The sequence below is a fragment of the Lissotriton vulgaris genome, chromosome 8 (genome assembly GCF_964263255.1).
Source record: "Lissotriton vulgaris chromosome 8, aLisVul1.2, whole genome shotgun sequence".
Taxonomy (NCBI): Eukaryota; Metazoa; Chordata; class Amphibia; order Caudata; family Salamandridae; genus Lissotriton; species Lissotriton vulgaris.
In genome coordinates, this window is record NC_141696.1 from 793,373,876 (window position 1) to 793,397,898 (window position 24,023).

Sequence of the window (24,023 nt, forward strand, 5' to 3'; positions counted from 1 at the left end):
TTATTGCTTACAGGCAGCCAGGCGTTTTACATAAACGGTGATGGCCTGCTTGCATCCAGAAACAAGCGGATGGATGCAAGGGCCGAACGCGGTCGGGGAGAAATGGCTGCCGCAAAGCTCCGACATTTTCGGAATCGGGGTTGTGTTTTTTGTTGAGTGTCGGATGACGTCACGGTGAGAAAGAACGCAAAAAACACGCCTCCGAATCCGAAAAAGAAGGGGCTTAAAGGGAGTGACGCCTCTCTCCTCCAATGGCTGGCCAGCATTTACGAGGCCAGCCAATGGAGAAGAGGGGTGGGTTCAAGCCCCCTAACTAAAAAACGTTAAATCTTCGGACCGAACTGCGCAAGCTCAGCCTACGGTCCTCGACCTAAAAATATCCTGTGAGGAGGTGGGTGTGGCCCTGGAGGGGGTGGGGCCTATTGCAGAGAACTACATAAGAGGCACTCCAGCACCCTCCCCCAGAAAAACCTCTCCTCCAAAAAGCAAGCCTGCAGAGGCTGGTGCTTGTGCCCTGGGGTGTTTTTCTGCCACTTAACGAACATTGTCTATTAAAAGCCTCCAAAGAAGAGCTGGAAATCCACTCTTTACAGTAGCTTACAGCTCGTTTTCCCTGCCACCATGTGAGATTAGAGTGAGGGGTGACTACAAGGGATTTTCTTCATTGATCAATTGACTTAAGTATAATGATTATTAGTTGTAGGTTTTTTACTGAGTTAAACCTAGTGTATCCACAGGATTACTTTGACATTAATCATCAATTTAAAAAAAAAAAATGTAAAACAATACAATGTAGAGAAGAAACACACAGCAAGAAGAGGTTATATTTGAAATTGGTTATATTGAAGTTAATCACAAAGAAAATTCATGGGGACAAAAATTAGAGCAAAACTTTCAAATAAAAGTCATGAACAGCAATATAGCTATGTCAATTGTGGTCAGTTCATAAGAGTACATCAGCTCCAAAAGTAAACGAGGAGAACCAAAATCATCAATGTATCATAGTATCCTTCAGTGCAAACAATGCTGAGGAGTTGATGTCTTAGGTCGACGTTTCGGTCTTGTATGTTGTCATCTATAAGACCATCATCAGGACTTAACTTTTCATCATAAAAACCCCTTGGGTCTACCCAATATATGGGGCCGATCTTCACAGTGGGTACTAGTTCCAGCTGGATAATAGTTCCCCAAACAAATCTACAAGAATTTATAGGTCATCTGTTCAGGCTCTTCTTTGAATTAAGAGCTTTATATGAAGATACAGGTTGGCTGATATCCAAGTAATCGGAAACAGTCGTGAAATTGAGCATGAACGTAAGGTCGGTCTGGATCATAGATCGCTTTCGCAGGTTATCTTCAAAGTCTTCTGTAATGGGTGAGTCCAAGTGTCCCCTATTTTCCTCTGACAGGCTGGGCATATCTCTAATCATCTCTCCATTCTCTGCCTCGGTAAAGCCATTCGCAGATGTGTACACCTCCTTATAGTGTTCAGAAAAGGTATCTGCCGCTGCCTGTGGATCTGTGACTTTCCGAGGTCCCGATCCCTCCAACTCCGGTACCAGACAATAGGCACGCTCTCCACACTCGAGCCAAGCGATTAATTTACCAGCCTTATCGCCATGTTCATATATTCGGCTTTGCACATCGTTATTTTGTGCGATTGCTCGTTCCCTAGAGAGGTCCTTATATTCATCTTGTTTCAATTTTAACAGATGCATGTCCTCTTGAGTCGCCACATCTGCCACCTTTTTCTCCAAATCTACCACTTCCGCCTCCACTTTGACCACCTCGGCCTGGTGCCTCTTTTTTTCCCCGCAATAAAAGAGTGGACCTCACCCATTATGATATTTTTAATATGTAGAGCGACTGTGTGTCACAATATTTTGATTGAAATACTGACCTACATATAATCTGACCATAATATTGACAGCCAAATCATTACCAAGGTAAGTGTAGATTTACTACTACTAAATTCAACGTGGTGCTATTCTGGGACTTAATATTATGGTAACAATTTATGTGCAGGTCGATATTTCAACAGCGATATTGTGGTACAACACTGTGTTACAACCCACATAAATAGGAAAACTATGACTGCTGCCTCCACTTCCTTTGCCCATTCTCATACCTTCAATAATATCACAGACGGCACCTTGGGCCATAAGTAAAATGCATTTTACAGTTGGAAACGGCTTGATTCGCAGAATCGTTCCGTTTTAGACGCAAAAAATATTTTTCAAAGGTACAAAAGCCCAAATTCGGATTTGGTAACACATCACCGAATTGCAATTTGTGTAAGTGATTTAGTATTTAAAAGGACCTATTTAGGGCATCCCTTCCAAATACCAAATTGCAGCATAATGTATTAATGTTTTGTGACAGAATAATGGTCGTGAAACATTCATTTTCCACCAACACCTCAAAGGAGGTATTAACCATTCGCTTATGTGAAGAGGTCCTTAAGGGACTCCTTCAACCCTTAAGAATGTAAAAAAATATCGTTTTTTAAGAGCAGGCAATGGTCCCGCAGACCACTGCCTACTCTTAAACAAGCATTGGCATAGCCAATAGGTCTCACTTTTGCGACCTTATACGTATTTAGTTAAGCAGCATAATATCCTTAGTGCAACAACATCAACTGTTGCATTGCTTAACACTTATAAGTTCCCAAAGGAGACCTATTGGCTATGCCAATGCTTGTTTTAGATGGTGATTATTTTTTTAAGTGGGTGCCACTGTCTGTCGATAGTGAGTTGACAGGCATGTGTAACCATACTTTCAGCCAATTCAACGACCAGCTGTTAACATTGTTAATTGTTGTCCCTTTGATGGTCTCAGCCTCACCTGTGACAGACAACTGAAGTCCTGTGATTGAGGGCTGCTGGATCTGTGACAGGTGGATGGCTGTTTGCCCTGTGCTTCCTGGGTCTTCTTCCTAACAGCACAGAGGACAGCTGCACTTTGCTGTTTCACGCTTCCGGGTTGTAAAAGTTACTGCGTGGTAACAAAAAGGCGCAGCTCACAGATCTCTTCCCATCAGGTTCAATAAACTCTCCTTCAGAAAAAGGCTGCCCTAGGTAAGCCGAATAAGATGAGGCCCATGCTGAAAGCGACCACGCCTTCCCTTCAGGCATCTGCGCATGTGCTCTCTGCGCTTAGTGAAGCTCATCCCGGTGCCTTGGTTCCATGCAACTGCTCCGCAGTCACTCAGGAGTAAAAAGGGCTGTAAACAAAGCACTTATGGGTGGGTCGGAAAGCCACGGCGTAAGAAGCTTTCGCTGCTGTGTAGTCAGACCAGATCAGTCTTTTCTGTACCAACCGTGGTCGTCAACTTTAAATAGCACTTCCACTTTGCCCATGGCCTGCGGCATCAGCTTCCTGCGAATCGCCAAGGCGCCGCCTTTCGAACCATCTCCGCATTTTACCCAAAACTCTCAGATCGTCCATGCGTGCGATAGAGACCATCCAGGCCAGGTTTTGGCTTTGCATTATGGGACGTGTAGCCCTTGACTCCATTAGAAAATCAGGACTACAAGTCCCAGAATGCACTGTAAAAAACGTTGACAGGATGAGCTACTCATGCACGGGCTGGTGAAACTGGAGAGCTTTGGTTAACTCATTGCTCAGATGAGCAAATAAACACCTGTATGCTTTTTAATTTGCCGCATACGCTATATAAATACTCAAACAGCCTGCCTCGAGAACAGATATTGTGAAAGGAACAGGGGAGCAGAGTTAAGGGGGTTCCTGCACAGTCAGCGTGGAGTCGGTCACTTGCTGAAAAGACGCTGTAGCGTACGAGCCATCCCTACTAAATAAACATACCTTCCAACATTCTTAGGCCAATAAATAGTAAGATTACTCAGTTTTTTAAACCTATAAATAGCATAGAGATAACAGAACTCTTGTGTTCCATGGGTCTATGAGCAAGTCTCAATCAGTTGAGGCTTTTTCTTTGCATTCTGGAATTTGTAGTCGTGTTCATCTCACTGCAAATCCCATAATGCAAAGGAAAATCATTAACTGGATACACGCGGGCACGTACACCATTTCTATGTGGAATAGATCACATGACATGCTAGAATATACCATTTGATCCCCAGCACAGCAGTGGGGGTGGGTTCTCAGGAAAAGGCGTTCCACGCCAGGTAATCTCTCAGCTATAGCACACTTTGACTGCCTTCTGCACCACATAAACTGTAAACACTTCAGTCAGTTTGGGGAGAATTAATGCATCTGGGGTTCCCCTGTGGCCCCGGAGGGGCAGATCCCTGCTGTGCAAGGGAGGAGGCGGGGCCTGTGCAAGTACGAACGCCTACCCCGAACCAATCTTTTTCCTTCCCTGAAAGAAAAGTAAAAAAAGAATTACAGAGTTGTGCTGCTCAAAGAAGCCATTTGATGCGGCCTTCTGCACCACATCAACTGCAAGCACTTCAGTCAGTTTGGGGGGGATCAATCCATCTGGGGTCCCCTGTGGTCCCGGAAGGGCAGCCCCCTGCTGTGCAAGGGAGGAGGTCGGGGCCCGTGCAGGCACAAACGCCTGCCCCGAAGTAATCTATTTCCTTCCCTGAAACGAAGGTAAGAAAATTACCGAGCTGAGCTGCTCAAAGAATATCGGTGCAGACAGGCGCACACTGAATAGTAAGCTCATGCCTGCGTTTGTTAATGGCTTTAAAGGTCCTTCGTTTGAGAGGGCGGCCAGATGTGTTAGGGATAGGTGAGCTGGAGAGAAGGCACCCCAACAGACCATTCCAATCACAACGATGTGAATTCAACATTGCTCCCCAGACGCCAGGCAGGGCACACCACGGGGAAATGCAGAGTAACAAGAAATAAATCACGAGAATGAGGGCAGCTTGGGAAGGACTTCTGCTGATTACTTTCAAGCGCCATCTTCCATTGCCAAGTAAACTGCCCTCAGGACAGAAAGGGCCGATGGGAAGCATGAAAGAGAAGACAGGTATAATGACTAAGAAAAGGGCAGGGTGACAAACAAAGGGAGCCAGAGAGAAGGAGCAACAAGACCTGCGGCCGCGAGACGTGCTCTGTGGTGGGGGTGGGGCGTTGAAGCGTGAGGAAGACAGAGAGGCGGAGAGAGGCGCATGCGCTTGGGAGAGCGAGAGGAAAGCCAGATGGCACCTCTGCTCGTAACTGTGCGCGTAACCGCACCCTCTACGCCACCTAAAAAGCTGTGGTCGGCTTTTTAAAGACCACTCACTAAATGTCTCGCCAGAGCAGAGCATGCGCTGGCTCAGGCGAGACCAAAAAATGAAACTTCAAAGTTTCATTCATTCTTTTTAAATGCATCCTGTTTCCATTTAAGAAAAAAAAAGTTTGCTTTATTCAAAAGCAATCACAGACATGATGGTCTGCTGACCTCAGCAGGCCACCATTCTTATGATGGCTGCGATTCCTTGTGGATTGCACATTGTGAACTACCTCATTAATAATCACTAGTTAGGTCGGTTTGTGACCCACTAATAATCGCTATTTAACCCCGGTGGCGCTGTGCTGATGACGGAACGGTTCCCTCATGGACCGCCCGACGCGCCTGCGCCGCGAATTCCGCGCCTGCGCTGGGCGTTCTATTGAGCCGGCGGGGTCATGACGGAACCGCTCCGCCATAAGCACAGCGCAACCGACGCTGGTGACGGAGCGGTTCCGTCACCAGCAGGCGCCCGCCGCTCTTCCGCCCCACCCCCTTAGCAAGGCGGCGGAATAGCCGCCGCAGTGAAGGGGTTAAAAGATATAAGTTTTCTTACATTAGGAAATTCGGTAGTAATCACAATTAGGAAATCACAGCTCTTGATATTTGTACATCTGGCCCATAGTCTCCTGGGGTGGTATTATAGATGCCCCGCTTTGCATGCACCCGGGACACTTTGGTATTACAGAAGGGGCCGCAGACGCTTGTGTGTCTCCTTCTGCAACACTAAAAGCGCTGGCGCACATACACTGCCTCAAGAGGGCGCTTCCTCATTTGCATGGGGGCGTATCCCTAGGCAAATGATGGAATCCCTTTGCCTCTGAGCCCGTGCCATATTACAGATGCGGGCGCAGAGTCAAAGAAGCTCTGAGGAGGAGCACTGACAGTGTGACACCTAAAAGGTGGCGCAGTGTCAGTGCTCCCCCTGATTATAGACACCTGAGAGAGGAGAAAGGGGGTCCCATGGACCACCCTGACATCCCCTTGCAGGCAGGTGCAGTCAAACACTGCATCCGCCTACAAGGGGATCATTAATCAAGTGCAGGCGGGCTTCAAAGCAGCCGCCCCTTTTTTTCACATGAAAGTTCGCGGATGCCCTGAGGGAAGCATGTTCACCCTAATATGCCGCTTTTTTTTGTTTGCGGCGGGACACCTTTCAAAAGTTGCTCCCAGCGCAATCAAGGAAAATGTGCTGTATGTATAATACAGCCCCAGGTCTGTCATTCCTTGCAAAGCCAATAGAGTTACTTTTAAGCCTATAAACTGTTATTGTGATAATTATGAAATCTTGGTTGCTGTTTAGTTGCTATAAGGTTCTGGGAGATCCCCTAACCTGCCATTGCCATTGCCTGTTACAACACCACTGACTCTTAGGATCGGACTTACAGGCATGATTTAGGACATACGCAAAAAACAGATATGTTCATTCAGGCCTCCTCTTCCTGGCCATGCTTTAGACGAAGAAGAAAGTGGTGTCTCCAACGGCAGAGTTGTCGCCGGCACTTCCATACAGAGGCATAATGTTCACTGAAATACTATTAGGCAAGCAGCCTAACTTAGGGAGGGTACCCGGCGACCATTTCTGATGGCATCAATTCGTTTTCAGGACCACAATATAAACACTGGCAATATTGCCCAGTACCACTAAAACTTTACCCAATGTGAAAAAAGAAAAATCCCAGAATACCAGGGACGTTTTACATGTTGATTTTGGAAATGTACTGCATCTCTCTGTAGAGAGACGGGGTGGAAAATTCTGCTACTCCACAAAAAACTCCAGGAAATCAGCAATATGTTCAAGATTCTGCCAGCCTCCGTTTGAGTGCCAAAGTCTGTGACATTCAAGGAGGCAATAAGTAATTCTGTAAAATATCCACTGGCCAAAGCTGATTGTTGAACCAAAATGCAGGTTTAAGACGCAAAAAAATTATAAATAAAAAAGCATAAGGGTGTGCAAAAATTCAATGAGAAGACAACTAAAAGGAATTGCATACCCACATCTTCTTAACATGACACCAAATGTCCATTAAAAATGTTATAGTTAAGTATCATAATAAAAACTAAAAGCCTTTGAGACTGGCTTCTTTTGGTCACCACGCAAATTATATTGCATCTACAGTCAACTTAAGGGAAATTATTATGGTTTTGCCGTTCATGGGCATGCAAGCATTCACCATAATTAGGCAATTTTAGAGATTTTTAGTTTCTACATATCAACAACAGTTGTGAGGTTTTTTATGTGAATATGCTGATACAGGTAAGTAGATATAAAAGGCGGATAGAGAGGTATTGGCTAGTTTAACCTGTTCATTTCTATTCCTGCTGCATTACAACAATGTAGGTTGTGGGTTGACTCATCTCCCTACACCTAGTGCAATGAACAATCATCTATACTGGTGGATTGTCCCCAATATTAATTTCTGTCTTCAAGTGCAGATGGCTGCATATTGGATTCTGTCAATCAGGATCTGGGAAAGTATACCTAAAAAACACTTTTTTGTCAACTTAAGAATATATTCCTAAGGCTGCAAGAATGGGCCAGCCACTTCAACTTTAGTAAACCTACAGCCATAAAAATGTGTTTCTAGCCTTAACAGGGATGGCTGCTAGGAAACGGGGACAGGGGGAGGGGGAACGCCAGCCACCCTCTCTCCTTCGTTCTCCCTCTACTCCTGGCTCCCAGAAGCACCCAGGCTCTCAGGCTCCCCTGATCAATCACAAGGCACCCTTACAGCACTATTGTGATTGGTCTGAGCAGCATGGTTTGACGCTCAGAGAGGGACTGGGGGCCTGGGCATGTTCTCCAACTAGGCTGTAATAAAGCCTGGGTGGAGAACATGCAAAGTGCGCATGACGGTTTGGCCGGCCCAGGACGGCGGGCCAAACCATCATGTGCACTTAAGTATCCACCACTACTCCCATTGCTGGCTGTGATGACAGCCTAGCCCCACCCCACCAACCGAAAAAATATAATGATTTTAATATAGAGTTATTATCATTTAATTTTTCCTTTTTCCACTTCTCGAAGAGCAGCTGTGCGGCACACCTCTGCCTTAGCGGAGGAGCCGCCGCTGCTTATCAAATGCAGAAATGGTACTTAAATTTGAGGCCCAGTTTGAACTTGACACACAAGCCCAATGACCTTCCTGCCTACATATCTCCACCCCAATTAGAAAGATTTAAAAACAAGCATTTGCAATGCAACGGTCTCGCCTTTGCAAAAGTTAGAGCTATTGGCATTGTAAATTACAACATTTTTATTCATGTGTTGGTTTTGAAAACAGATAAATAAATGGCATTGTCATTTACAATGCCAATAGCGTAATCTCTCGCAAATGAGAGACCTATTGCATTTGCACCCACACACACCCACACAGAGCCACACACACACACAGAGCCACACACACACAGAGCCACACACACACAGAGCCACACACACAGAACCACACACACACACACAGAGCCACACACACAGAGCCGCACACACACACACACACACACACACACACACAGAGCCACACACAGAGCCACACGCAGAGCCACACGCAGTGCCACACACAGACACAGAGCCACACACACACATACACAGAGCCCCAGAGTATAATTCCAAGAGCCAATGTAGTTTAAAAATTACTTGTGAAGAAGCATCCGGGGCACCGTGGAGGCGATGACAGCTTATTGCTAATGTGCGCCCTGGGGTCCATCACTGGGTGCTGAGGTAAACACCCTGCGTCACGAGGCCGCCAGAGACCTAAAAAAAGCCCCACTATTCCCAGGCCCGCCCTTCCTGTCACACACTGAAAACATTTTAAAGCATTTTAGCAGATGTCACAAAGAGGTGTGAGGACACTTTTTTTGGTAAATGAGTGCTCAGCTTAAAAGGGAATGAAGAACCTTTGACCATAGATTGGTCATGACCTATATCGTAAAATCTATGAAGTAGATAGATGTGGCTTGTAGGTAACTCCATGTCACTGTAATACATGATGTTTAATGAACGGAGTGCATTCTGAGAGCGGTAGTCTTCATTGGGCTGTATAATGAACCCTGGCACCAGTGTGCCCCCTGAGCCGCTCTCTGGGACTCTGAATTCATTCATGAAATCAACGATGCAGCTGCCCGCGCTGGTGCAATGCAGCTGTGCCTCTATAATGGGCCCTGGCACTGCCTGATGTTCGGTTCGGACATATGGGCCGCGGCGGTGAGTCTCGAGGCAAACGAGGGGTAGGCTCCCTCTAATGCAGAATATGAAGCGGGGTGGGCACCCGTAATTAAAATAACAAAAATAGGCAGCCATAACGCGGGTTGGGCACCCGCTAGGAATTAAAAATATAAATGCGGGCAAAGTCGCGGGGTGGTCTCCTGTGCAATAAAAAACAATTAAACAGAGCGGGTTTTACAGCGAGGTAGCAGGCACAGAAGAGACAGGCGGTGTTACATATATTTGGGGCTTTGGAGTTATGCGGTAGGGGATTGGGCAAAGAAGTTTCTCTTTTAGCCCAGTCCCTTTTAGACTGGGCGCCCTGACTTCCTGCTGGGGTAAAAGGTTCCTTATCTTCTTTATGGGGCCATCTGGACCCATAAAGAAGATAAGAAACCTTTTAGTTCAGCAGTAAGTCAAGGAACCCAATCTGAAAAGGATGGGGCTTAAAGAGAAAGAAGAACGTCACTAGGACCTCTTCTACAACGGCTGGCCACCATTTAGGAGGCTAGCCAATGTAGAAGAGGGGCGGGGCTTAACCCTCGCTAGTGAAGTTCTCCTAAAAACATAAAATCTCGCGAGCTCGACTGCGCATGTGCGCAGTACGCCACGCGAGACCTAAAAACTAGTAACTAAACATCGCAAATTAATCCAGGTATATTTGAAAGTACCATACATCTTATTCTTCCGATTAAAGCAGCGTACAGAGAATTTACATTAATTGATTCCTATATTAGCTTCTTGTTTGATGCTGTCTTTGGAAAATATTCTTTTTAGTATATTTGTTTAGATGCCAACGACCACTGCGTAACTTTAGAAATTCAATGGAGGTCGGACAGCGTGCATGAGGGCAAACTTTGCAAACCATTTCTATGCAGAAAACCATTCACGCTTAATCCACTGGTAATTCTATTATTTATTTTTATTTATTTATTTCTGGTATTTATAGAGCGCGACATTCATCCCAAGGGATATCAAGGCGCTAAAAAGAAAAGGGGACTGCTGAGGTTGTGCGGGGGGAGTTAGTTTTTAGGGAAGAGGTGGGTTTTGAGTTTATGCCGGAATTGGAGGAGGTTTGTAGTGTGTCTAAGATCCATAGGTAGTTCATTCCATCGTTTGGCCGCCAGGTGAGAAAAGGCTCGTCCACCTATCCTTGTTTTGTAGATGCTCATGAGTAATAGTTAATTTTGCCTACCCCTTGAAATTAACTTGCGTAGATTAACAATGTTATGGATTTACAAACATCTCAAGGACACCTCCGGAAATCTATGAAATCTACATAGCCTCCTACAAGCCAAGATTTACTTATGTGGATTTTCCTTTTGGCGGATTTACGCATGAATCAAGAATGTCCTTTTTTGGTTGTTTGTATTACACTTAACTGAGCAAAGGGCCTGTGACTTTTGGTCTACTGTTTAATTTTTTTTCAGTCTTTTTTGATGCAAACTCCACAAATCTCAGCTTTGTAACCCTGGGAAATTGAGATCTTCTTAGCGTGTTACTTGTGTACAAACGAACGCTGCACAGTCACAATAATAGTTGATAATGGCCATATACAAACCATTCAAGGTAGCTAGGCGCGTTCTTTTATTGACATTTTATTGGTTGGCTGAGTAAGGATGGGCACCGTGAGCATAGCAACCCGAAGTGCGAATTAACAAGTATACACAAGATGCACGGTTAACGTTCATGATTAATTTGAAAACGGTGCACGAACTGCTATGTAGAGAATATACGCCCCGCCCACAACGGTCACCTGGGGACTATCATGCCCCCTCAGCCAACACAAACACAACAGACACCTGGAGACTAAGCAATGGTGTTTTTAGAAAATACGAAGGCAACCACGGGAGAGCACGCAGCAGCCCATTCTGTGATGTTCTGATGCCGGCTGAGTGCAACCCCCCCCATGGCCGTGCAGTACGCGGTCACCTACTTGTGTTTCTGCGGGTGAGCCAAGGCCGGCAGCACGGGACCTCCAGCTGCGGCCGCCGCTGCAGGTGGACGCGGCAGCCTCGCGCCCCTCTCCCGCCTGCTGCTGCTGCTGCAGCTGTCCTCCCGCCGGGCATCCTCCAGGAGGCGCGCTGATGTCGATGCCGGACTCTATTCCGCGCCCCCTTTCCCTGGTTCATGACTGGGAAACAGCTGGATGCCCCCCGGATTGAAATGACACTCTGCCTCCTTAAAGGGAAGGAAAAACTCTCCCCCCGCCCCCTCGACAATTCTCATCCGCCGACAAAAGGGTCCAATGTGCATCTTAGCCACTGGACTCAACTCTCAGCCACTGAAACAGGGGCAAAGGAGTGCTTTCTGGCCGTGTGTAGAAAATGAGACTGCATAGGAAAACGAATTATAGGGTTAGATATTTTTTTTCATTAATATTTTTGTGTGCGCATTTTTTTTGTATTTTTAGTTTGATTACAAAGACGTCTGTATATTTAGTGTCCCCTGCTTTGAAATTGCACATTTCCCATTGGACGCTTTACTAGCCGCCTGAGCCCGAAAGCTCTGTGATCGATTGTTTCATTAGTGTCTCGTTGCTTATTAAATTTTATATTTATGTAAGCATTATGTAGGTCACCTGTCATTTTAGCTTCAAAATGAATGACCATTTGGAAAATTGCAGGATGAGAGACTCAGAGAGAATGTGCAGAAAAAAAGTTTTCGTCAGTGAGACTGGGGAAAGTTGTTTTAGATCTGACTTGGGCTGGAAAGAGAAAAGGAAGGAGACAGCGTCTAACGGGGATCAGGGTGTAAGGCCAGGTAGATGCAAAAATATAGCCAAACAGCAGATAGGTGTTTTGTAATTTTTTCCGAAATGTTTCGCACATTTTTCCCCTTAAACTTCATTAAAGGCCTAATTGAAAGTGCTCTAGAGAAAACAAGTGCAAAAATCACCTGGATAAACACAACTAATTTACTCTGTTTCAGGGATCTTCAAACTGTGGGGCATGCTCTCCAAGGGGGGGGGGGGGGCTCAAGTGATGCCAGGGTCTCCAGGCTCTATCAAAAAGAAGCATTATGCTCATAACAATGCTTTGTTTTAAGTGGAAAAAAAATGAGCGGAAGTAAGCTGATCTGTAGTGGGCTATCACTAAAATCTTTTGTCATTTCAGTGGCGTAACAAAACTTGAGGGGGGGCCCCCTGCAAACTACATGGAGGGGGCCCCCTCCCATCCTCCGTGCCAGTCTAGAGCACTCAGGCCAGCGACTCGCCATACTGCAGGAGATGCAGGGCTATTGTTACGCCACTGTCACTAATACAGCAGTTATAAGTAACACTGGATGGTGGAGTTACAGGTTGTGGTCATTCTGCCAGCAGGCTATCATAGGTGGCGGTTCATTCATTACAGGGTCCCTGCCATCAGTAGTCCGGGGTAGTTTGCCCAATTTTAGGTGGGTTTCCTGATGCAGACTCCTGTCATGATATACAACATCGGGCCCACTCATCGTTCAGTTTTGACAAAATTGCATCAACTGCTCCTTCTCGTTTCCGTTTTAAAACAATAGACAATGCGACAATGCTGTATTTCAAAAGCAGATGTAACTACACAGAGCACATTTTGATAATACATTTTTATTAGTAGACAATAGCAATCTTAAGAGGCATGGCATAGCTTCATACACACTTTGACCCCAATTCCATCACAGTCTCTCTCTCTCTCTGTCAGTCTCTCTCTCGCAGTCAATCAGTCTCTCTCTCCCAGTCAGTCAGTCAGTCTCTCTCTGTCATTCAGTCTCACTTAGTCAGTCAGTCTGTCATTCAGTCAGTCTGTCAGTCAGTCTCTCTCTCTCTCTCTCTCTCTCTGTCAGGTTCTCTATCTCTCTCTTTCTGTCAGTCAGTCAGTCAGTTAGTCTCTCTCAGTCAGACAGTCTCTCTATCTCTGTCAGTTTCTCAGCCGTCAGTCTCTCCGTCCGTCAGTATTCAGTCTCTGAGTCAGTCAGTCTCTACTCTCTCTCCACACTATCTCTCTCGATTTTCTCTCTCAACTCTGTACACTCTATCTCCACTGTCTCTCTCCACTCTCTTTCCACTGTCTCTCCTTCCACTGTCTCTCCCTCCACTGTCTCTCCCTCCACTGTCTCTCCCTCCACTGTCTTTCCCTCCACTGTCTCTCTTTCCACTGTCTCTCCACTCTCTCCACTGTCTCTCTCTCCACTGTCTCTCTCCACTGTCTCTCTCTCCACTGTCTCTCCGCTGTCTCTCCCTCTCTCTACTCTCTCTCCACTCTCTCTCCACTGTCTCCCTCCACTCTCCCCACTCTCTCTCTCCCTTCTCTCTCTCTACTCTCTCTCCACTCTCTCTACTCTCTCTCTCTCTCTATCTCTCCACTCTCTCTCTCTCCACTCTCTCTCCACTGTCTCTCTCTCCACTGTCTCCACTCTCTCTACTCTCTCCACTCTCTCTCTCTCCACTCTCTCTCCACTCTCTCTCCACTGTCTCCTCTCTCTCTACTCTCTCCACTCTCTCCACTCTCTCCACTCTCTCTCTACTCTCTCCACTCTCTCTACTCTCTCCACTCTCTCTACTCTCTCTCTCTCCACTCTCTCTCCTCTCTCTCTCTCTCCCTCTCTCTCCACTGTCTTCTTCTCCACTGTCTCTCTAACTGTCTCTCTCTCCACTGTCTCTCACTCTCTCTACTCTCTCTCTCTCCACTCTCCCTCTCTCCACTCTCCCTCTCTCCACTCTCCCTCTCTCCACTCTCTCTCTCCCCACTGTCTCATTCTCTCTCTACTCTCTCTACATTCTCTCTCCACTCTCTCTCCACTCTCTCTCCACTCTCTCTCTCTACTCTCTCTCTCCTCTCTCTCTCTCTCTCTTTCCAATTTCTCTCTCTCCACTCTCTCTCTCTCCACTCTCTCTCCACTCTCTCTCCACTGTCTCTCTCCACTCTCTCTCCACTCTCTCTTTCCACTCTCTCTCTATCCACTCTCACTCTACTCTCTCTCTCTACTCTCTTTACTCTCTCTACTGTCTCTACTCTCTCTACTCTCTCCCTCCACTCTCTCTCCACTCTCTCTCCACTCTCTCTCTCTCTCCACTCTCTCTCTCTCCACTCTCATGCTCCACTCTCTCTCTACCCTCTCTCTCTACTCTCTCTCTCTACTCTCTCTCACTCCACTCTCTCTCACTCCACTCTCTCTCTCACTCCACTCTCTCTCACAAAGTAGTGTGCGTTGCCATGGGCGTCCGCAGAAATGTTTCTGGGGGGGGGGGGGGCACATTCTTAACTTCATCACCATCCCCCTTGCACTCTTCTCCCCTCTGCCTTGCACCCCCTTCTCTCCCTCCCCCTTGCACCCTTCTCCCCCTCCGCCTTGCTCTCTTTTCTACCTTGCACCATTCTCCCCTTTGCCTTGCGCACTTCTCCACTCTGCCTTGCACCCTTCTCCCTTGCCCCCTTCTTCCCTCTGCCTTGCACCCTTCTCCCCCTCCGCCTTGCACCCTTCTTCCCCTCTGCCTTGCACCCTTCTCCTCCTCCGCCTTGCACCCTTCTCTACCTTGCACCCTTCTACCCTCTGCCTTGCACCCTTCTCCCCTCTGCCTTGCACCCTTCTCCCCTCTGCCTTCCACCCTACTCCCCCTCCGCCTTGCACCCTTTTCTACCTTGCACCATTCTCCCCTCTGCCTTGCCCCATTCTCCACTCCCCCTTGCACCCTTCTCTCCGCCTTGCACCCTTCTCCCCTCTGCCTTGCACCCTTCTCCCCTCTGCCTTGCATCCTTCTCCCCTCTGCCTGGCACCCTTCTCCCCTCCGCCTTGCACCCTTCTCCCCTCCGCCTTGCACCCTTCTCCACTCCACCTTGCACCCTTCTCCCCTCCGCCTTGCACCCTTCTCCCCTCCGCCTTGCACCCTTCTCCTCTCCGCCTTGCACCCTTCTCCCCTCTGCCTTGCACCCTTCTCCCCTCCGCCTTGCACCCTTCTCCTCTCCGCCTTGCACCCTTCTCCCCTCCGCCTTGCACCCTTCATTTACCAAAGAGAGTGCCCCCACCCCCAACCGCAGGGGCGTTTGTTACGCCCCTGTCTGTGGCTCGTTAATGACCAGACATGTTTTTCAAGAAGGAAGAGTTGGAAAGCTCTTACCGTTTGGAAGGGTAGAGACATTCAGAATTGTTGTAATTATGGAGGCATTTTTTATCATTAGAAAGGTTGTGGCTATAAATATTTTCAGAGTTGAGTTTTTTTGTTGAAAAACATATTAATGGAGAAATAGTAAGCTATGGCCAAGCCTGAACACAAGAGACTTCATTTAAGGCACTGTGTGACACAAAGCATAAAGTGGAAAATGGTTTACATTTAACATGAGTACATTAACTTATAGTAGGCGATGTGTGAGATTTGTTTAATGTGTATCCTGTTTAATGAAGGGATGACACTTTAAGCCTTTCATTCATTCTATCTGTGCAGAAGCGTTTTCATTTTGGCACGTTCTGTACATTCCACATATGTTGAATATCTGTATCTTTTTATATAAAAGTATTTGTATTTGAGTTGCATATGTTTGGCTGATGAGAGATGTAGTTAATGTATGGTCTTCTGACTCACTAAAAACACTGGTAATAACTCACGTTGAAATCTATTCCGTCGTTTTTAGCTCCATCTGTGCCATAACACACAAGGATTAGTCGTACAGAAGTCAGCCTTGGCCCTGCCTGAATGGGGCATTTCAACCCAATCTGCCTGGCCATGTCCCCTCAAACTGGAAGAATAAGAAATCCCAGGTTTTTTTTGGCCTGCTTGTCCGAATTGGCTGGAAGAGTTTTTGTAAAATACTTGAAGAGATTTACAATTTTTGGGACTTAAAACCCACAGACATCCTTGGAGTATTCACCCGAAATTCTTGGAGATGGCTTTTATCCACAGTCGCTGGCTATGCCTTGCCCCACAGTCGCTGAAATCTTGATCAGTGGGGAAAGCTCTCTCTGGGGGCCCCCACTCCCACCCCTGTCAGGGCCCTGAGCAGTGCTCGGTGCTGCCTCCTTCTCTCTAGGGCCCCCACCCCATCCTCTTTCCGGGCCTCGCCGCTCTGACTGACGAGAAACAATGTATGTTGATACTTTGTTTCTCTTCAGTCAGAGGGAGGGGCGAGGGGCTCAGAGCAAGCTGCACCTGCTTCAGACGAGATGAGACGGAGAGAGGCTTGCTTCAGCGCAAGCCTCTCTCACAGCCTTCAGAAGAGCTGAGGGGGGCCGGGGGCCCACTTTATTTAATGAAGGGAGTGAGGCCCCCCCGAACCGCGGGGGCTGTGGGGGCGTTTGTTACGCCCCAGTGTCATTTATATCCTGGCTGGGAGAAGATGTCAGAAGGGAAGGGGTTCAAATAGGCTTCAAAAACCACACCCTCATTTCTAATAATTACACTGTGGATACTTTTACAGGCCTGCCTGACCAGAATAGTATATTTGGCAATCATGTATTTGACCGGTAACCTAACTTAACTGCAATGCTGAATTAAGTAATGAGAAAGGTCCGAGTTCCCCAACCAATTTACTGTGGAACTAACGGTCAATGGACCTTTATTGCCTACTGAGAAGTGTAGAGGGGAGAAACATATAATTATACAGGAACGCAATTTGCAAGAACTGTGACTCTGAAGAACCACAGACTCTGGATTCCAATTTAGTGGGTTTCTTACCAAGCCAAAAACAACTGAATGAACAAGCACCTCATTACGAGGTTGTAAAAATACATAGGAACTAATACAAACCCAAACCTACGGGCTAACTTTATGCGATGAATCATAAACAGAATGAATCTCCAGAAGCAGAACACAGGCAATGATTGCCTCCACGTACCCTTCAATCTTCATCTGGCGGGAATGAATAAAAATCATTAGTCTGTCCCTACACTACCACTATCGTGACATCCCTACTTAGCATTTCCCAGGCAAGATCAGGAAAAAGGTGTCAGCGCATGAAGACTTCCTAAGAAGTACACTCACGTTGTATTGGTCAAGTAGCCAAAGCTATGGAGCTCGCTCTAAGATGCTCCTTCCGTCTCCTCACCCCTTCTCAACTGTCTTCACCCCGGGACACTATCCCTAATACAAAACCTGAAAAGGCAAAGCACGCCCACAGATCACCTCATCTCACTGGACACTTCTCAGAGGTAATTTTCCATGCAGTGTCGATGCTCCCAGGTCCTGGCTCGATGACGATTCCCAAGCCTCCCTCAAACAGAAAGAACACCGGCTTCCGATTATCAACTCTCCTCAGCATAATGTATCACATCCTCCTGAGCCTAACTCTCCTAAACAAAAGACGTTATTCTAACTTAAAAAGATGACTTTCTCCACCTGCAACAGAAACCTGTTATATACGCAAGATATCTTATGATCCAGAGGATTCAGTAGACTTGAACTATCAAAAGTATTGCAATCACATCATAAATACCCTGGATAGATTTGCCCCTCTGAAAAATATAAAGAATAAGAGGAAACCATCAGCTCCCTGGTTTAATGAGGAGCTGAAATCCCTACGCAATGTATGCCGACAGGCAGAAAGGAAATGGCGTAGATGCTATTCAGAGCCGGATAAAAAAAACTGCTGAAAGTGGAACAGGCAAAATATAAAGGAGCTATTTCCAAAGCTAAGGCACTCTTCTATGCCACTACTATTCTTCAGTCCCCTAACAGTACTAAAACCCTTTTTAATATCATAAGGGATCTCTCACACCTCACCTGTATGAGTAATAAGGTGGTTGCAACTTAAGAACTATGTGATGAGATTGCGATCTATTTTGAGGAAAAGATTGCTAAAATTGTGGGGGGGTTGAAGGAGGAAAGGGCTAGCTGCAAAGATGCAGTGGCACAGATAGAAGAAGAGGAACCTCTAGCAATACTGTCATCATTGGAAAATGTCACCCCTCTTACAGAGGAGCTCTTTTTTAGTCTGGCCCATAATGTGTCATCAGGGTTGCCTTTAGACCCCCTTCCACATAGGATCTGGAAGGAATATGGGCCAGAGCTGTTTCCCTGGATGCATCAGATCTGTCGCCAATTCCTTCGAGGAAGGCATAGTGCCGGAAGCATGGAAGCAGGCAGTGGTCACCCCCTGCTTAAAAAGCCTTCGCTGGACCCTACTATTCCGGCGCACTTCAGGCCCATATCCTTCCTGACCTACCCGATAAAAATCGTGGAAAAGGTGGTCAGTAGGTCCCTGTCGGGATATCTGGAAGACAACTGCCTATTGGACAAGGACCAATTTGGCTTCCGCCCAGGCCACGGAACAGAAACTGCATTGGCAACCATGCTGGACACCCTTCGAATGCGAGCCGATAATGGCAACTCCTCAGTCTTGGTGCTGTTGGACATGTCGGCCGCATTCGACACGGTTAGCTATGCAGTTCTGATAAGTAGGCTGGAAAAACTGGGCGTGAAGGGCAAGGCCCTGAGGTGGATACAATCCTACCTGACAGGCAGACAACAGGTGGTGACCCTAGCACCCTTTTCATCTCCCAAGTCCTTGGTCTGTCATGGAGTACCTCAGGGCTCCTCGATAAGCCCTATTCTTTTTAATCTTTATCTGCAGCCTCTGATCCCCATGATTAAATCCTATGGAATAGATTTGATAAATTACGCCGACGACACCCAACTGGTGTTCTCCTTAGAAGGAAGACAGGCGGTGACCATGGAGACCTTTCAGAACTGCATGAGCAGGGTCTCCAGGTGGCTGAAAATAAACTCCCTCCAATTTAACGAGGGGAAGACGGAGGTAGTTTACTGCTGGTCAGCTAAACTGAGTCAGCAACCTTCCTTTGAGATCAGGCTTGCGCCGGGAGCTGATCCTTGCATCCCAGTTAAGACCGTGCGCAATGTAGGGGTACTGTTTGATGCGGATCTCCAAATGACCTCTCAGACCAATAAAACCATCAGTGTCTGCTTTGGATTGCTGAAAGCACTCAGACAGATTTTGCCCCTTCTGCCTGATGAGTCTAGACCGCTAGTGGTTAGGAGTGTGATCCTGGCCAGACTGGACTACTGTAACTCTCTATATCTAGGGGCCCCCTTATACATCTTACAGGGGCTCCAGAGGGTCCAGTCTATAGCGGCCAAGCTGGCACTTAAAAGGCCTCGCAGTTCTTCCACTACGTTGGCGCTCAGAGATCTACACTGGCTGCCAATCGGGAGTAGTGTCGCTTTTAAGTCCCTATGTATTGTGTACAGAGCCCTGCACAACACGGGACCTATTCCATTACAGGAACGGCTCACCTGGTATAAGCCCACCAGGTCCCTGCCCTCCTCTAGCCTGGGTTTGGCAGCAACTACCAGGATCAGGAGATCGAGGATGGGAGGCAGAGCCTTCTGCACTTCTGCATCTAGGCTGTGGAACGAGCTTCCCCAGAACATCAGGCAAATTGACACCCTGTTGGGATTCAGAAAGAGCCTGAAAATATGGCTGTTCGCCAAAGTCTAATCCCCTTGATTCCATCTAATAGTTCCGGCGGCTGTTTTATATGACATGACAGCTAGTGTACTGTTATTCCATCTGACTACTTTCCTTTTTGGGCGCCAGGATACCCGTAGGGTGACAGTTGCACGTTATAAATAATAAATACAATACAATACAATACAATACAATGATAGATACCTATGTAATCGACTGGTCACGATAACGTGCTACCCATGCCTATTAATCCCAATGTGACAAATATAAAATGGTCCTGGTGTCCATGAACCTGTTAGTGTGATACCCTAAAACTGAAAAGAATGCCTAACTGCTCTAAAAAATGTATGTAAGACAAACGTGCCTCACTGCCAATATATCCATTATCCCCAGTGCTTGCACTTTCCTTGTCCAAACTTTCAACTAAGAATCTATTGTGTCTAGATTAAAAAAGCCCAAGAAGACCTCACAGAAATAGATCATTAGCAAGCCATTTGCAAAGTAACATTTTTTTTTGATCAGATGTGTTTCGCATGGATATTCACCTTCCTTTACAGCCTGTGTTTGAATACATTATGAAAAAGAAGACATATCTATCTGGCCATTGAGACCCCTCGGTACCATTGTGTCAAGGCGTTTAATCCAGTAAATTTCATATTGCTAAAGTACCTGAGAATTATTGTAGCCAGGTTTCTGGACCCTTGGGTAGAGAGCCTCTGCTCTCTGGGTCTGGAGACAAAGCCCATCCTGGGCAGAGGTGTTATGCCTCCTCTCGAGGATGGGCTGGGTCCACGAAGGGGAAGCTTCAAAGGCTTGCCACATTTGTAAGCTGTTTCTGCCTTTTGCTGCTCTTCGCAACTGGCTCCCACTGGTTCTGACCCCCACTTTGGGCTGGAGAATCTGTGGGAAAGCTGAGCCAACCCAACCCCTCAAGTGAGGGAGGCGAGGTGAAGATTACATCTCAGTCTCCTCCATCTTGGAGATGAGAGGACCAAGCCAATTAAGGAGAGGCTCATGCCCCCCTCCCACTGGAGGGTGGCATAATAGGGGGTATACTCACCCCAACAAAGGGGCCCATTGATCCCGACCTGCACACCCCTGTAACACCCCTAAATATAGTATTTAGGGGCAACCATGAACCATGCCTCCTCAGTTTTCAGGAAGAAAGAAGAAGGATTGAAGAGCTGAGCTGACCCAGGAAGAAAAGGACACCATAAACTTTGGCCCCAGCTCTACTGCCCTGTCTCGACTCCGACCTGACAACAGTGGAAACCCGGGTGTGTCCAGCAGACCCCCAGAACCCAGAGGATCCGCTCTGCACTCATCTCAAGGATGTCTCGGAGGAGGAGCTACGCGGGCATCCAAGATGGTCGCGTGAGCAGAGAGCTCCCGAGACCCGCGCCGTCCTTCTTTATCTATCCTTCACCTATCCTGGTCATTTTGACGGGCTTTTGCAGCGCCATCATCGCTGATGCTACTGATCCTTTTCTGGTCGAAATCGGACCCTGGGGACCATTTTTCTGAAATTTGCAACTTTCTGGCCTGCCCGCGGGCGCGACCGGGGACTCGGCTGCCCACTGTGGCCGACCTGTAATTGAACAACAACGGCTGCCTGGCATCTGGCCCGCCGGAGGTGTATTGCTTTCACTTTCGGTTTCCTTCCCTTTGTTCCTGTCTCCTCCTACTCTGCCTCACCTGCTGCCCTCTCAGCCTGCACTATCCTCCGTGGGACTGGCAAGGAGGCCGCGACACCTCTGTCTCAGTGGCGCGTCGGGGTTTCGAGACTTTTCTACCTTCTCGTCACTTCCCCTGGCTATCCGGCCGACACTGAACGCGAGATGGCAACGAAAGCGGAGGCCGAAAAACGCCGGAAGGCTGCGACCCGGGGGGGATCGATCCAGTCGAACATGATCGAACGCTACACCCAGCCGAGAGGCTCCCCCGGGGCCGTATGCATGGGTGCTGAAGGACTTCAAACGGACACATCGTCTACTTCGGAAGTGTCGCTCCAAGACCTTTTGGCTGCCATTACTGGACTCAAGGCCGACATGAGTCAACAATTCGAAGCCGTAGTGTCCAAAATAGACACGGTGGCGGTGGATGTGACTCTGATTCGGGCCGACTTGGCCAAAACAAATGAGCGGGTGAAGGCACTGGATCTTAAAACGTCGAGCCTGGTGAACGACATGGCTGAGGCGCAATCCGAAATTGGCAATCTGCGTGCATCGCACGACTTACTGCTCAAGCGGATGGAGGACTATGACAACAGGGCCAGGCGGAACAACATACGCCTTGTCGGAGTGCCGGAAGGTGATGGTGCTGTAGCGACCGATCTTTTGGTCGAGGAACTTATAGTCGCCCAACTGGCTCCGGCAGGACTTAGTAAGTTCTTTGCCGTGGAGCGCGCCTATCGTTTTCCAGGAGGTCAAGTGAAGCCGGGGAACCCGCCGAGGCCTATCATCGCGAGGCTTTTTCACTACCGGGACAGGGATGCTATCCTCCAGGCCGCCCGTAAACATGGTCCCCTGAAGTATGACAATAACTCTGTCTCCATATATCCCGATTTCACTCCCCAAGTGCAGCGACAAAGATCAGGTTTCCTTGGAGTGAAGCGTCGCCTGAGAGACCGGGGACTGAAGTATGCCATGCTGTTTCCGGCCCGGCTCCGGATCGAATATCGGGAGCGTGCCTATTTCTTTGATCAACCTGAACGTGCAGCCGACTGGTTGGGCTCGTTGCCGGCAGATGACTTTGGGAGCGGAGGCCCTGGTGGTGCGGAAGGTGGTGCAGCGGCCCAGGAGTAACTGAGGCCCTGGAGGTTCCGATTGAGACTATGCAACGTACTGTGTAAATTGACTTAGTCCCTAATGACTCTGCCCGTGGCGGTGCGGTAACGGGTGATTTCTCCCTTCCTCCTCGGGGGGTTCTTTGTGTAGAAGTATGGGGCGACAGGCACACTGCAGTTGGGGGTGGCTTTTTAGTCAGCAGGGGTGCTTGGAGGGGGGTGTTGTAACGGGTTTGGGTTTTGGGGTTGGTGTTTGGGGACTGGGTTGTGCTTCGTTTAATTTGTTCTGTTCTGTGTTTCATGGTATTTCGTATCTTGCAATGACTTTTCATAGTGGGTCCTGCTGGGGGGTGGGTGTGGAATGTTTTTGTCGCAATGGGGGGGGGGTGAAATGCGGATTCTTTCTTGGAACGTAAATGGTTTGGGTGACAGGATTAAGCGGGGCATTGTACTGCAATTCTTGAGGCGCCACGCCCCTGATGTTGTGTTCCTTCAGGAGACCCACTTGATTGGCAATGCTTGCAAAGCCTTAGACCGCCGGGGTTATCGACTGGTTGCACATGCGGGTTTCACCTCGGGTTCCCGGGGTGTGGGTATTATGGTAAAGTCTTCCCTTGCTCTTGCTATCGACGATGTTATCCTTGATGAGCGTGGGCGGTATGCTGCTGTTTCGGGGAGGTGGGAGGGTAAGCAGGTCGTGTTTGTTGTTGTCTATATCCCCCCGGGACTGCAGGCTACTACTTATGCTGATTTAGGCAGGACTCTCCTTGGGCTGCCAGACGGCTTGTTGGTCCTGGGCGGGGACTTCAATTCTGTCATGTCCGGCGACTGCGACCGGCTACCCCCTAGAGTATTGCCACAGTCCCAGATGTGGCTCAGTGAAATGGCTGACACTTTTGGCTTAGTGGATGTCTGGCGCTCACTACATCCCACACTCCAACAATACACTTTTCACTCTGGTGCACACGGCAGCCTCTCCCGTATCGATTATTTTCTTATGTTAACCTCCACTTTGTCCACTGTTCGTGAGATTCGGCATCTCCCCCGGGGTATCTCGGACCACTCCCCCCTGCTGATTAAGATTTCTGTGGGCGGTCTGCCTGGTAACAGAGTTCCCCCGATCCCTCCCTGGCATTTTCGAAACCCCCGGCTCCGCTCAGACTTGATTAAGGCAATAGATTGCTATTTTTCTGAGAATCTGGGCTCAGTCACTTCCCCCACTGTTCTCTGGGAGGCCTTCAAGACGGTTATTCGGGGTTCCGCCCTGTCACTCATTGCCACTGAGCGTAGGGTCAAGAGGGAGGCTGTTGTGGCTCTTGAAACCGAAATCACTGCGCTTGAAAGTGAGTTGGGTGGGAATGACACGCCTGCACTGTTGCACGAATTGGAATTGAAGCAAGCAGACTATAAAGCCTGTGTCACGGATGCTGCTAAATTGATGCGGTC

The 24,023-nt window shown here is 47.9% G+C and overlaps 1 protein-coding gene across 3 annotated transcripts in view; it reads right to left on the bottom strand.

Annotated features, from left to right (window-relative positions):
• The window catches only part of GPR45 (G protein-coupled receptor 45), a 179,779-nt gene extending 168,207 nt beyond the window's left edge, over positions 1–11,572 (bottom strand). For all 3 annotated transcript variants that reach the window (XR_015299317.1, XM_086934676.1, XM_086934677.1), the window contains exon 1: positions 11,344–11,572. The gene's annotated coding sequence lies outside the window, so the exon portion shown is untranslated. The remainder of the gene's footprint in view (positions 1–11,343) is intronic.
• Positions 11,573–24,023: the final 12,451 nt, after the last annotated feature.